The sequence below is a fragment of the Ascaphus truei genome, chromosome 6 (genome assembly GCF_040206685.1).
Source record: "Ascaphus truei isolate aAscTru1 chromosome 6, aAscTru1.hap1, whole genome shotgun sequence".
NCBI classification, from domain to species: domain Eukaryota; kingdom Metazoa; phylum Chordata; class Amphibia; order Anura; family Ascaphidae; genus Ascaphus; species Ascaphus truei.
In genome coordinates, this window is record NC_134488.1 from 25,613,980 (window position 1) to 25,626,637 (window position 12,658).

A 12,658-nucleotide genomic window follows, 5' to 3' on the forward strand; every position below is an offset into this window, starting at 1 on the left:
GAACACTGACAATGATGTCCTGGGCGACTCCATCATTCATAAAAAAGTTATTTTATTATATCAATGTTTCGAGGCTGCTGCACCTTTGTCAGGAAGGCACAAACGTCCCTGATCTGCTGGCCGGGTCCTTTCCTCTATTAGGCTAAGATACTCATGTTGTGGAGAAGCATGAGGAAGATACGTGAGGACAGAAAGAGGTATCCCATTCCTTGCCCCCTCATGCTCGACAGTCTACCAGCAAACATCCACCTCCCCCACTCAACACCCTGAGGCCCTGGTCAAGATTTTAGTTCTGGGCCCCAGGAAAGGGGTCAGTCGGCCTGGATGATATAGACGTTGGTTTGTACATGTAACAAAGGCTCACACTGACAAATACTTATATACTGGGATTCAGCAAATGAAAATATCACTTGTGAGCACATTCACGTCTCAGACAGGTCTGCAACCCTGCCTTTCCCCATTATCTCGTAGCATACAGTGCTTCCACTGCGGCAAGGGATTCTGGGAAGTTACATGCAAATGAACACGCAGTGTCAACTTTTGCTTCAAATTCATTTTGACATGTAGCCCTATAAGCTTCTGCCTGCCGCATTACACGGCTTTTCAGCACAGCCTGGGTTAAAGAAGTGCAGAGCCAGTAACCCTACTCACAGACAGTTGTTTCGACATTTTGGGTCTCATCAGTGTGAGGCTGGTTATACTGGCTGTGCAATGTGAAGCTGGGCTTTGTTTTGCTTATATGAATCCTACATCCCTGCTAGGGCATCCCTGTTTAAAAACCCGGGCTGTACCAACTTGAAAATGTTGATGTCAATTAACAGATATGAAGATAACACTCGCTGTGTTGACAGTTCTGCAGTAATTTTTAAAACAGGTCTGCGAGAGGACAATGTGTAAGATTGAAATCCACGTTCACTGTTGAAAGGGGGAAAAAAGACTCTGAAAATCAGGCTTCAGTTCTATTTATAAGTTAGTGGTTTAGAAGCAGCATCCAACATAACCAGAGGAAAAGTAGCTTTTGGATTTAGGAGGAACAAAAACATGGAAAGTTGTATGAAACTTGCGTTCATGCATAATAATAATAATAATAATAACAGCATGTTCTTGTATAGCGCTGCTAGTTTCACATAGCGCTATACAGAGACATTTTGCAGACACAGTCCCTGCCCCGTGGAGCTTACAGGAATTGAACCAGGTTCCTCTCCAAACTCAGTGCCAGTAAGTGTCTTTACTCACTGAGCCGCTCCCTCTCAGGCCCCGCTCCCTCTCAGGCCCCGCTCCCTCTCAGGCCCCGCTTCCTCTCAGGCCCCGCTCACTCTCAGGCCCCGCTCCCTCTCAGGCCCCGCTCCCTCTCAGGCCCCGCTTCCTCTCAGGCCCCGCTCACTCTCAGGCCCCGCTCCCTCTCAGGCCCCGCTCCCTCTCAGGCCCCGCTCCCTCTCAGGCCCCGCTGCCAGTGAAGATGAATGTTACAGATTGAAGTAGCAGGAATGTGATTTACTGTGGCTAGCTCTGCTAGCTGGCGAGGGATGTATAGGGCCATGGCCTCTCGTGTTTAAACTGGCACATAATATATCAATGGTGATCATAGGACATGGGTCATACAATAGTGATCTACAATCACTATCTGGCATCTTTGTGTTGTAAAGCCCTTTAACCCCAGTGGTTGAAGTATGATTATACTAGGGTAGGGGTGCGCAACTCCAGCCATCAAGGGCCACCAACAAGTCAGGTTTTAAGGATACCCCGGCTTCAGCATAGGTGGCTCAATCAGTGGCTCATCTGTGCTGAAGCATGGATATCTTTAAAACCTGTTGGTGGCCATTGGAGACTGGAGTTGCCCACCCCTGTACTATGGGGTACAGAAAAGGGGATTTCATTTAGAAAGTCTCTCCCCGTATGTAAATGTTGCTTAGATCTTTCTAAAATGGAGTGGCTCAGTGAGTAAAGACACAGGGGAGCAGGGGAGCCTGGTTAAATTCCTGGTGTCGGCTCCTTGTGACCTTGGGCAAGTCACTTTATCTCCCTGTGCCTCAGGCACCAAAATCATAGATTGTAAGCTCCACGGGGCAGGGACCTGTGCCTGCAAAATGTCTCTGTAAAGCGCTACGTAAAAAGCTAGCTGCGCTATACAAGAACATGCTATTATTATTATTATTATTAAAATAGTCTAAACAGCTTTGCCTCAATGTTTACCAAATGCAGGTCTACTTTAACCTATACAGCAAAAGGGGGAATATCGAACTCACGCCCACTATTTAACCTCCTGGGCACCTGCAAAGTAATATGCCGCTGACCCTTCCTGAACTCGGGGGGGTTAGTTACATGAAGGCAGCCAGCGCGGCTTCTCAAAAACTACTGTATAACTGATCACCGACTACTCCAACTTTGGAACAAAGTCTTTCTGCAATTACGTGTGAGCTTGCAATTAACCCGAAACAAAAACAGCATGCGTCTATAGTTAAAGTCTCAAGTGAATGGGTTACCAGGTGCCCTAAACCCTTTGTTTCCAGAGAGGCTTGTAACAAGCTAGCCCTCCTGACAGCCAAACGGTTAATAATTACCACTATTTAGTAACTCTTGTCCTCTCTAATGTCTATGGGATGACGTCTTGGGCAACCTGTATAAACGATAGTCAGGTTTGGTTTTGCCTTTCCTGTTACATGCAATAACCACATCCTCGATGTCACCGGAACTGTATATGTACACCGTTGTAACGCCAAACCAGACATGCAGCGTTTCCCAATTTTTACAAACATTAAAGTGCAGGGGATATAGTAATACAGTTGGGATAAGTGCATCAAGACAAAAATGTAACATTTGGAGAAAGGAGTTCCTGACCCAAGAGCTTACAATCACATCGGCATGCGGGGAGACTTCTGGCACGGACTAGAATGCAGTCAAAAGAGGAGAGGGAATTCCTACCTGCTTTCCTTCAACCTTCTGCTCCTGTTTTTACTCTTCTGCCTGTAACCAAAATACAGATGTTGGGTGTGCTGCTTCAAGATCCGTCCTCCCACACAGTCTTCCCCTGGCTTCAGGCTACACTGTGTAGAGAGAATGCATCATTTGTTATATTTCCTGAAAGCCCCACTCCTGGCTTGTATACTGAATAGGTATGCAGATTATAGCTGTCTCCTAGGCCTATATTTTTGGCTTCCAGTATTTTGTTCAGAAACAATTAATCTCTGCAGAGTCTCAATATGGTGACATGCTTAAACCTGTTCAGTGGTCCAACGATACCTAGCACACAAGACGTCCTTTTCATGTACCTGGCATGCAGGAGGCCCTGTTGACATACCAGGTACGTCATGGGGAAATGCTTGTTTTCATGGGGCTCATGGGGTAGACCACTTCAACAGAGCAGTTTTCCCAATCAAAACAGAAGTGGAGCCCCTACTATTGTACATGCCAGCTACTACCATTTACATCAGCAGGGAGGGGGGACGGGGATCACTGCTGAATTTTGTTTTAAAAAGTCAATTACACAGATATTAACCCTTGAATGTTCTAATGGCGTACATCAAGAAAGGTGCCAACCAAGGGGCCGTTTTGACGTCCAACGTACGTTATTGGCCTTTGCTAGTGTAACGGCTGGACCCCCCTTGTCTGACCCACCCAATCTCACATTGGCCCGTGTGGTCTAACCGGTCCCCATTACAAGGTCGTGTGTGGTGGTGCACCCCTTTTCCCCGTGTGTGGTGGTGCACCTGCAAGTAACAGGACTCCTGAGTCTCCCGCTTGGTGTTATAGAGGATGGCAGCAGGACAGGTATCTGAGGTAGTGGGTACGAGTCCAACTTACTTCACGTGCAGCGCCTCCACCTCATCAGGATCTATGCTTCCGCAGGGAGATGGTCCTGGTGAGGAACTCCTTCTCGGTGGTGACTGCCACTGTAGAGTAATCTCACACTCACACAGTGGGGGTTTCTTTGAACAAGGCATCTTTATTGTAGATTTGGATGTAGCAGACTGCCCCATGCAGCTGCCGGCTCTAGCCGCACATCTCTCCGTGCTGTCCCTTTGCCAGGTACGCCCTCCCGTATTGAAGTGGGATTCCCTTTCTCCTAGGGAGATCACCACTGCGCCAGGTCCCTGGACACAGTGTGGCTTAGACAGACTTGATTGGTCACTCTGCTACCGCTAGTTACAGCACTAGGGTCACAAAAGTATTCCTCCAATCCCTTATGCAGGAAGATACATTCTACCAGATGCTTCTCTGCCAATCTTGCAACAACACTAACTGACAGTGTTGTGCCCTTTATACCTCAGGGGGCAGGCGCATCTCTGAGGTCACTATCCAGGGACTCAGAGCATATAGCCACTCCCTTCCCTACACAGGGCACCACACCAGGGTGTGAGGGAAAACCTCCATAACTACTGTTGGCAGGCCTGTACTTACCAGGACTTACTGCCAAACAGGGAAGATGTATGCAGTCATTATTATGCATGGCTACATACTCCCCCTGGTTAATACCCACCGTCCCGGCTGGGACCTAAATTTGGTGTACCTTGCGCCAGGAAACACTGCAAAAGAACACACAAATAACATGGCAAACATCATCACATTGACATAATAATGAAAGCCCATCTCACTCCTGACCAGCAGGGAGCGCTAAAGAAAACAGCAGACCACTCTATTTTGTTATTCAATAATAATGTCGAGGATCTGGCTTCTTCACCTCCCGCCCCGCAGCATCATGCACAGTCACGCTGTATTCCCGTGGTATCCCTCGCTCATTGTAATACACCACTTTGTGCATGTACACACTGCGTCCTATTTTCCAGACCCGCATAAGCTGGGACACCCTCTGCTCGGCCTGCATCCCTTTAATGGCTCCCCCTTTCTCTATGATATAGTGTTGGATATAATTTTTAAGCCATCTCTCCCTATTCTCCTCTATCTCTCTCATTAGAGGTTCCGGGACATACGGGTAATCAAGCCCATGTGACTTCCTGTATTTTGCCGCGATAGCCCGTTCAGCTCGGCAAGCCCTGGTTAGCTTACTTTCGCCAGCCGCCCCGGGCAACACCCAAGACAAGGGCTCATCGGTCTCTACCGGGTCTTCCAACCCTGCGGACCCCTTAGGGGATAATAAGACCTGCCTGGATACGATCCCACCTTACCCTTAGGGCCCTAAGGTATGCCTCATCGTCAAAGTCACCAGCAGCCCACCAGTGATCAACCACCCCCTCCCTTTCTAGGATAAATCGGGTGCGGTCGAACCAGGCTACATACCCCTCGTACAACGGGGCCCACCACCTAGTCTCCTTCCGTTCTTCGGAGCTAGGGTCTATAGACTCCTCTATGGACTCCTCATCAGGCCCACCAGAAGATACCCCGGACTTACCCTCAGATCGCTCGACAACTCCTTTATACTGTGAGGTGTTTCTAACGGTAATGCTTAGCACACTAGGGCAATCACTGGATACCGACACTTGTCGGGACATCCTCCCTCCTCCCTCCGACCCATCATCCGAAGTTCCCAAGTCCAGGCTTCCAGTCCGATCATCGGAAGGACCCCGTGACTCCCCGGACAACCCTAAGCTGGAACTGGACCCAAATAAAATAGTGACGGGGACAGGGGCTTTAGCTAGGGCCTTGGGGCTAACCTTGGGTGTGGACGGGGTTTGGGGACGGGACCGAACAGTAGGCATTGACAGGGTTACGACCTGCTCTCCAGCGATACCTGCCTTAACGTCGCCACAAAGTCCGTTCTTGTCTCCAGCAGCTGGGCTTCTTGTTCTGCAACTCGAACGCCCGTTCCCCCTGGTAGTAGGAGATCGTCTTCCGCTGCTCGACCGTAGAGGCGCCACCATCTCCCACTCGATGCCGCTCTGGTCATCCGGAACCACCTCCGCACACGCACGTGCTGCGACGCCATCTTGGGTTGAATCCCCAATCGGGATCTCTTCCTCCACGAGGATATCCGGCAACGCCCGTCTGCTGCGCGATCCAGTCTGGCTCTGGACTCGCTCTTCCTGCTCCTCCACCCCTTGGGTCTGCGACAGGCACGGTGTCATCTTAGTACCTCGCAGGGTCGGGGTGGATCGACCTCCGTCCGATCCACTAGTCACCACGGCAGTGGGACGATCGGGTGGTCGTGGTACTGGAGACACTCGACTCCGTGTCTCCACACCACGGGGAATGGCATCCCTCCATGGCGTACCAATGGTATGACAGTCTCTTCTTATGACTGTCTTACTCGCCAGCCTAGCACACTCCTCGTCCGAGGATTCTAACTTGCAATTCGGCCGAGGCATCCCAGTAGGAGACCGGCGATGGGCTCCTCGGTGATCACCTCTCCGATGGCTGGGTTTCTCCGTCGGAAGCACCAGACCTGACTCCGACTCCGCGGGACTTGCACTCTTGTTCCAGAGGGCTCCCGGCTGCTCCTCTATCGGCATCGGGACATTTCCGGTCACTCCCACAGCTTGCACCGGTACAAACGTGGTCATGGGCCACATATACTGCAGTCCACAGTGGGGGCATCGGGCCTCGCTGCCCACGGCTCCGCCCGGCAGTCTGCACTGCAGGCAAAGACACGCCACAGTCTCCACACCCTCCACACGGATTACCAGGAAGCCTCCTGGAGCCGAATAGGGGTGAGTGGAGATCACCGGACTCTGGTCCACTTTTTCAGCAGCTTCAGCCATCTTTACCAGCGGAGGCACTCGTCTCAGAGGTCTATACTGGTCAATGGCTCTTCGCAACTGAAAGGCATGGGCTGATGTAGCAACCCCTCCTCCCACTTTCTCTGTCGACATCCGGTGGAACCGCAAACCACTCCCCCTGGTTGAAACTAGGGGGATGTCTCGTAGACTTGTAGGCTGACCCAGCACAGGTGCGGAGTGAGTCATAGTCCATGAGGGCACGGCTCCAGCTTTCGCGCCAAACTCCCCATCGGGGTGGAGTTTTCTCGTTGGCGCCAATCCTGGCCAACAATTAGCAAACTGCAAAGTTGCAAGACTTTCTGCAGCATGCCCACGCGGTGTCCCGGGAACGCGGGAACCACCATCTTGGTAAGTATTGTCCTTTTTCCCATTGAAGGCAGCGTCTGGCTGTTTGTTAATTGGGGTATAACAAAGTCCATTTCGTTCCTCCCATCGGATCACACTGTCATGCTCATTATTCTCAGGGGTATCATCCCGAGAACAAAAACATGATAAACACGGTGCAGCCACGGCTTTCACGCCATTCCAGAGCAAACACACAAGAGTCTCTCCTGTAGCTTGTTCTTCGTCCACGCACAGTTCATATGCGTGTTCTTCCTCTGACCGCAATCCTGGACCTTCTGCTCTATGCAGATCCTCCATTCTTGTGGTTCTCTCTCCCCGCCATCCTGGACCTTCTACTCTGTGCAGATCCTCCATTCGGACGGTTCTCTCTCCCTGCCATCCTGGACCTTCTACTCTGTGCAGATCCTCCATTCGGACGGTTCTCTTTCCCTGCCATCCTGGACCTTCTGCTCTGTGCAGATCCTCCATTCTGACAGGTCTCTCTTGATCGTTGAACACTGATTTCCTGTACGTTGAGCTCCACTCTGCGGGGCAGCTACCACATCCGTACAATAAACATGCCTTGTGCACCACCTTGTGTACCTAACGTAGATCTGACTCGTGTTTGCACTACCTCAGGCTAGGCTCACTCTTTCTGTGTCTACTGTAACACGTTCCTCCAGTCTGTGCTCCTTGGTAAGTGATCTGGAATGGAGACTAGAGTACTCTGGCTCTTCCATGCAGTACCTTGGGCGTCGACCTACTGTTGGTTAGCCTAGTGCGGACCCTTCCAGAATTCCTGCCCTAAGTTACCAGTTTACCCCTTCAGGCGTCCCCCGCTAGCGCTACCTCAAGGCGACTAGAACAGCAATAGCCCCCGGCTCCAGACTCACTAACCCCTAACGGATCCCAAGGCGTCTTTGCGGCATGCAGCTCCAGCATCTCCCCGACTACCCCTGGCTCCGTCCCACGCAGCACAAAGTGGCAGCAGACACTTTCCCTGTTTCCTAATGTGTGCCTAGCAAAAGCCTGTCCTGTTGACAGGTATCTCAGCAGCGCCTCCAATTGTAACGGCTGGACCCCCCTTGTCTGACCCACCCAATCTCACATTGGCCCGTGTGGTCTAACCGGTCCCCATTATAAGGTCGTGTGTGGTGGTGCACCTGCAAGTAACAGGACTCCTGAGTCTCCCGCTTGGTGTTATAGAGGATGGCAGCAGGACAGGTATCTGAGGTAGTGGGTACGAGTCCAACTTACTTCACGTGCAGCGCCTCCACCTCATCAGGATCTATGCTTCCGCAGGGAGATGGTCCTGGTGAGGAACTCCTTCTCGGTGGTGACTGCCACTGTAGAGTAATTTCACACTCACACAGTGGGGGTTTCTTTGAACAAGGCATCTTTATTGTAGATTTGGATGTAGCAGACTGCCCCATGCAGCTGCCGGCTCTAGCCGCACATCTCTCCGTGCTGTCCCTTTGCCAGGTACGCCCTCCCGTATTGAAGTGGGATTCCCTTTCTCCTAGGGAGATCACCACTGCGCCAGGTCCCTGGACACAGTGTGGCTTAGACAGACTTGATTGGTCACTCTGCTACCGCTAGTTACAGCACTAGGGTCACAAAAGTATTCCTCCAATCCCTTATGCAGGAAGATACATTCTACCAGATGCTTCTCTGCCAATCTTGCAACCACTATAACTGACAGTGTTGTGCCCTTTATACCTCAGGGGGCAGGCGCATCTCTGAGGTCACTATCCAGGGACTCAGAGCATACAGCCACTCCCTTCCTTACACAGGGCACCACACCAGGGTGTGAGGGGAAACCTCCATAACTACTGTTGGCAGGCCTGTACTTACCAGGACTTACTGCCAACAGGGAAGATGTACGCAGTCATTATTATGCATGGCTACACTAGTTTTTAGGGGCTGTACATGATTGGAGCTCGTAACACTGAAAGGGACCCCCTCCCTGTCACATCCGGCCCGACGGTCAGAACCAAAATCCGTATCCCGTGATCTCTCCAAAGAGCGGTCACGTGAAGCAGAAATGCCGGTCAGTCCATGGCCTTGGTGATGGAATGAGCCTTCCACCACTGAGAGGTTTAAACATGTCACTGCCATTAGTACACTTCGGTCCTACGAGGGATCGCCCCTTTAATAAATGAGTGCTGATTTTTATCAGTAAAACTCCATTGCCGTCTATGACATGTTAAAAGTCAGTGAGACCGACTCCAAATCAGTGAGACTCACCGGTAATCAGCGAGTGCAGAGATCTGTCAATGCCAGACGATTCCTCAGTCACTGAAGCAATATAATATTAAAATTGGGCTCTGCCATTCTGAGGAAATCTCTCTAACATTAAAGAAATTCAACTTACACAAGCAAAACCCACAGGGAAACATGACTCAGAGTATCCAGCTGGAAATAGAAGTGACTAAAGATCACCCAACTAACTAAATATTATGAAAAGGACACTGTATTTATTTGTTTGGTTTATTGCCTCATTCCTGACATGAAACCTGAATCGCACAAAGTGCAGCTTGTTTTTAAACTGAATCACCTAACTTAGCGAACACAGGGGTTTCATGCATTTGGTGTAGGAAACTTAAAGGAACCAGTGTTAAGGCTTCTCAAGACTATCAAACATGTTCAGAAGGCAAAAAAAGGCAACCTTACTTTACTGTTTAATCCCAAAAGTTATCGTGTTTTAAAGCAGCAATTCTTCCCAGAACCCAATGTGAGGTTAAGGCCGTGCGTATAGTGCCTGCGACGGGCGATGGTGACGCGACGTCGCCCAAAAACAAATACATTGCCGTCGCCGCGTGCACTTATAGTAAGCGCGACGGCGACAATGAAATCCAGTGACATCACGTCGCGAACTTTGGAAGCTGGCAATATTTGATTTTTCAAGGGCTGTCGCCTCATGTGACAGCCAGTGAACCAATCAAATGCCAGTATGCCCGCGACGCCACCGCAAAGCGAAATATAACTTTTGCTAGCGGCGACGGGTGATGTCACCCGTCCCGTCGCATCGCCAGTCGCAGGCACTATACGCGCGGCCTTACTCGTATAAACTTTGTATCTTGCTCCCAAAGCATGTCCTGCTCTTTAAACAAACTAACAAACAAAAAATAATTTATAAAACAAAAAGGGACACGCGGGCTCCATAGTGTAAATAGTATAGGTTTTATTATCACGAGCTAAAATCAGATCACTCACAGCAATGAGGCAGGACATGTGCATCGGACATAGACACCAGTATCCTGTTGTTTGTCTGTCGGTATGGAGCTGTAGTCTCGTGGCTGCATGCGTGTGAATCTCTTCCGCTTCCACAGCCGGGCACTTCCGATGTGTATCCACTCAACGGCCCCCCGGCAAAGCGGTACACGTTCTCCGCGGACATGGCGGCAACCGTGGCGGCCCCCTTCTCGGCACCGCCGTAACGGCGGATCGCCGAAAAGCGGAGCGCCGAGATGCGGGGCCCTGCTGTACTATTTACACTATGGAGCCCGCGCTGTCCCTTTTTGTTTTATAGAAGTATCGAGGAAGGTGGTTGCTCCTGCGGATTAGCTGTCCGGGTGTTCCAGTGTTTTATATCATTTTTATTTAAGGTTTTATTTTATTTTTTGGCTTTCACATCCTCATGTTTTTTCCTTTTGTTTCCATTTCCCTTTCCTAGTTCCTTTTTCCTTGTCAGATATGTTGTCTGTTTGTGTGTTTCATTTGCATTGTCTGCAATTGCTACATTCTATTTAATAATAGCTATTCTCCTCTAATCTATTCAGCTACAATTACGGTAACTATGATCCATCATTAATCATATGGCGCTGTGACTTTATGGTTTTGTTTAAAAAATAATATATGTATATACACGCACATTTAGTAGCAGGTGGCACTCTTCTAACACAATAATAGGAAGATACACAAGCAAGATACAACTCAGCCAGGGAGAGCGGCAGGGAGACACCATGTCACCATAAGCTTTTCACAGCAACGCTTGAAGAATTGTGCAAGGCATTGGATTGGGAAGAAAAAGGAATCAAAATCAACTGTGAATATTTGAGTCAACTACGATTTGCTGATGAGTGTTATTTTTGCCACAAGTCCAGAAGACCTCCAGCAACAAATCAGAGAACTGTCCAAAGCAAGTAACAAGGTGGGCCTCCGTATGAGTCTGAGCAAGACCAAAGTGATGTTCCACAAATATGTAAAGTCTGCAAAAATGTGATGGAACTAGAAGACATCGAATAATATGTCTACCTTGGCTGGGAAATAGCAATGGGTGGGAACCTTCAGAATGAAATCCATAGGAGAATGAAGATGGGATGGACGCACATTTGGAAGAAACAAAACAATATTTCAAGGGAACCTTCCACTGTGTCTCAAGAGGAAATCGTCGATCAGTATATCCTGCCCGTGGGTCAAGTATGGATGTGAAACTTAGACCCTAAATGCGAAGATAATTCGGAAGCTTCAGACAACGCAAACAAGTATGGAGAGATGCATGCTGGGTATTAACACGAGGAGACCAGAAAAAGAATGAATGGGTTCGAAACCAAACAAAAGTCTGCGATATCTTCACATGGGTGAAGAAATTAAAATGGCGGTGGGCCGGACATATCACAAGAAGAAGTTATCATCATTGGACAAAGATGACACAACTGGATTCCAAGAGAGATTAAAAGACCAAGACGACTACCAAAAGTAAGATGGGAGGATGAAATTAGAACATTTGTTAGAGCCACGTGGAGAAGAGAGGCTGTAACCACAGTACCTGGAAGATCATTGGGGAGGTCTTCATCCAGCAGTGGATCGACAAGGGTGGGTTCTGATGAGATTATATATATTATTCTTTTTTCCAGTGATAAAAACATGATTTTCTTTATCTCTAGCTTCTGCGGTTACCATCGCAAACCTTTTAGACTGCACTGGGGAGAGCTCTATTTGAACCTCCCAGAGACTTCATATTTCAAACGCATATACCTCCTGAACGAAGTATCAGATTTCAAAAATAAAAACAGCGTTGGAAAGGGCAAGAATCTCTGAAGCGAATATTTGACACTGCTTTTGTAATTTCAAGGAAGTATTCGCTTGTGTGGATGTGTGTACAAATGTGCAAATATGTATATATCAGGGTATCAGTGTTGTGTGTACTGTGTAAGCATCACTGTGTCTGTATGTGTATCAGTGTGAGTCTGTGAAGTGGGTCTGTGAATTTGTACAGTGGGCTACAGGGCATCAGGCGTGGCAGCTCTAAATGGCACAGGGCACCACTGACCTCAACTGGTGAAAGGAGATTCAATTCCTATTTTCCCTGTCTGACCCCCCAGTATCAACCCGTCTTGTTGTCACGTTGCTGTATTTTGAGGCATTGAGAATAGGTCATTTTCTCCATGTTTGCCCCATTTGCCTGAGAACACAAAAGGAGAGCGGTTATATGGAGCTCCATGCTGAGCACATAGTGTGGGACGTGCTAATGTTCCCCTTTTATGTGCAACAACTACACTGCGAGGGTTCCTCTTTTGACCTCTGCACCCATCTACCTCCTTTCTGCCTCCATCTTTATCTCTCTATCGTGTTTAATGCCTTTACTCCCGTTATCATTTTCAAAAGTCCCCCCCCCCCCCTGTTTTCTAAGATTCCTTGAATGCACTACACGCCCCCTG

The 12,658-nt window shown here is 49.1% G+C and overlaps 1 protein-coding gene across 6 annotated transcripts in view; it reads right to left on the reverse strand.

Moving 5' to 3' along the window:
- RHBDL2 (rhomboid like 2) overlaps positions 1 to 12,658 on the reverse strand; it is a 62,719-nt gene that overhangs the window by 39,755 nt on the left and 10,306 nt on the right. For 3 of the 6 annotated variants that reach the window (XM_075603685.1, XM_075603686.1, XM_075603689.1), the window contains exon 2: positions 2,923 to 3,044. The gene's annotated coding sequence lies outside the window, so the exon portion shown is untranslated. Of the gene's footprint in view, positions 1 to 2,922; positions 3,045 to 12,270; positions 12,420 to 12,658 lie in introns of those variants that run through there. The other 3 variants (XM_075603688.1, XM_075603691.1, XM_075603690.1) reach the window with 3 other exon arrangements.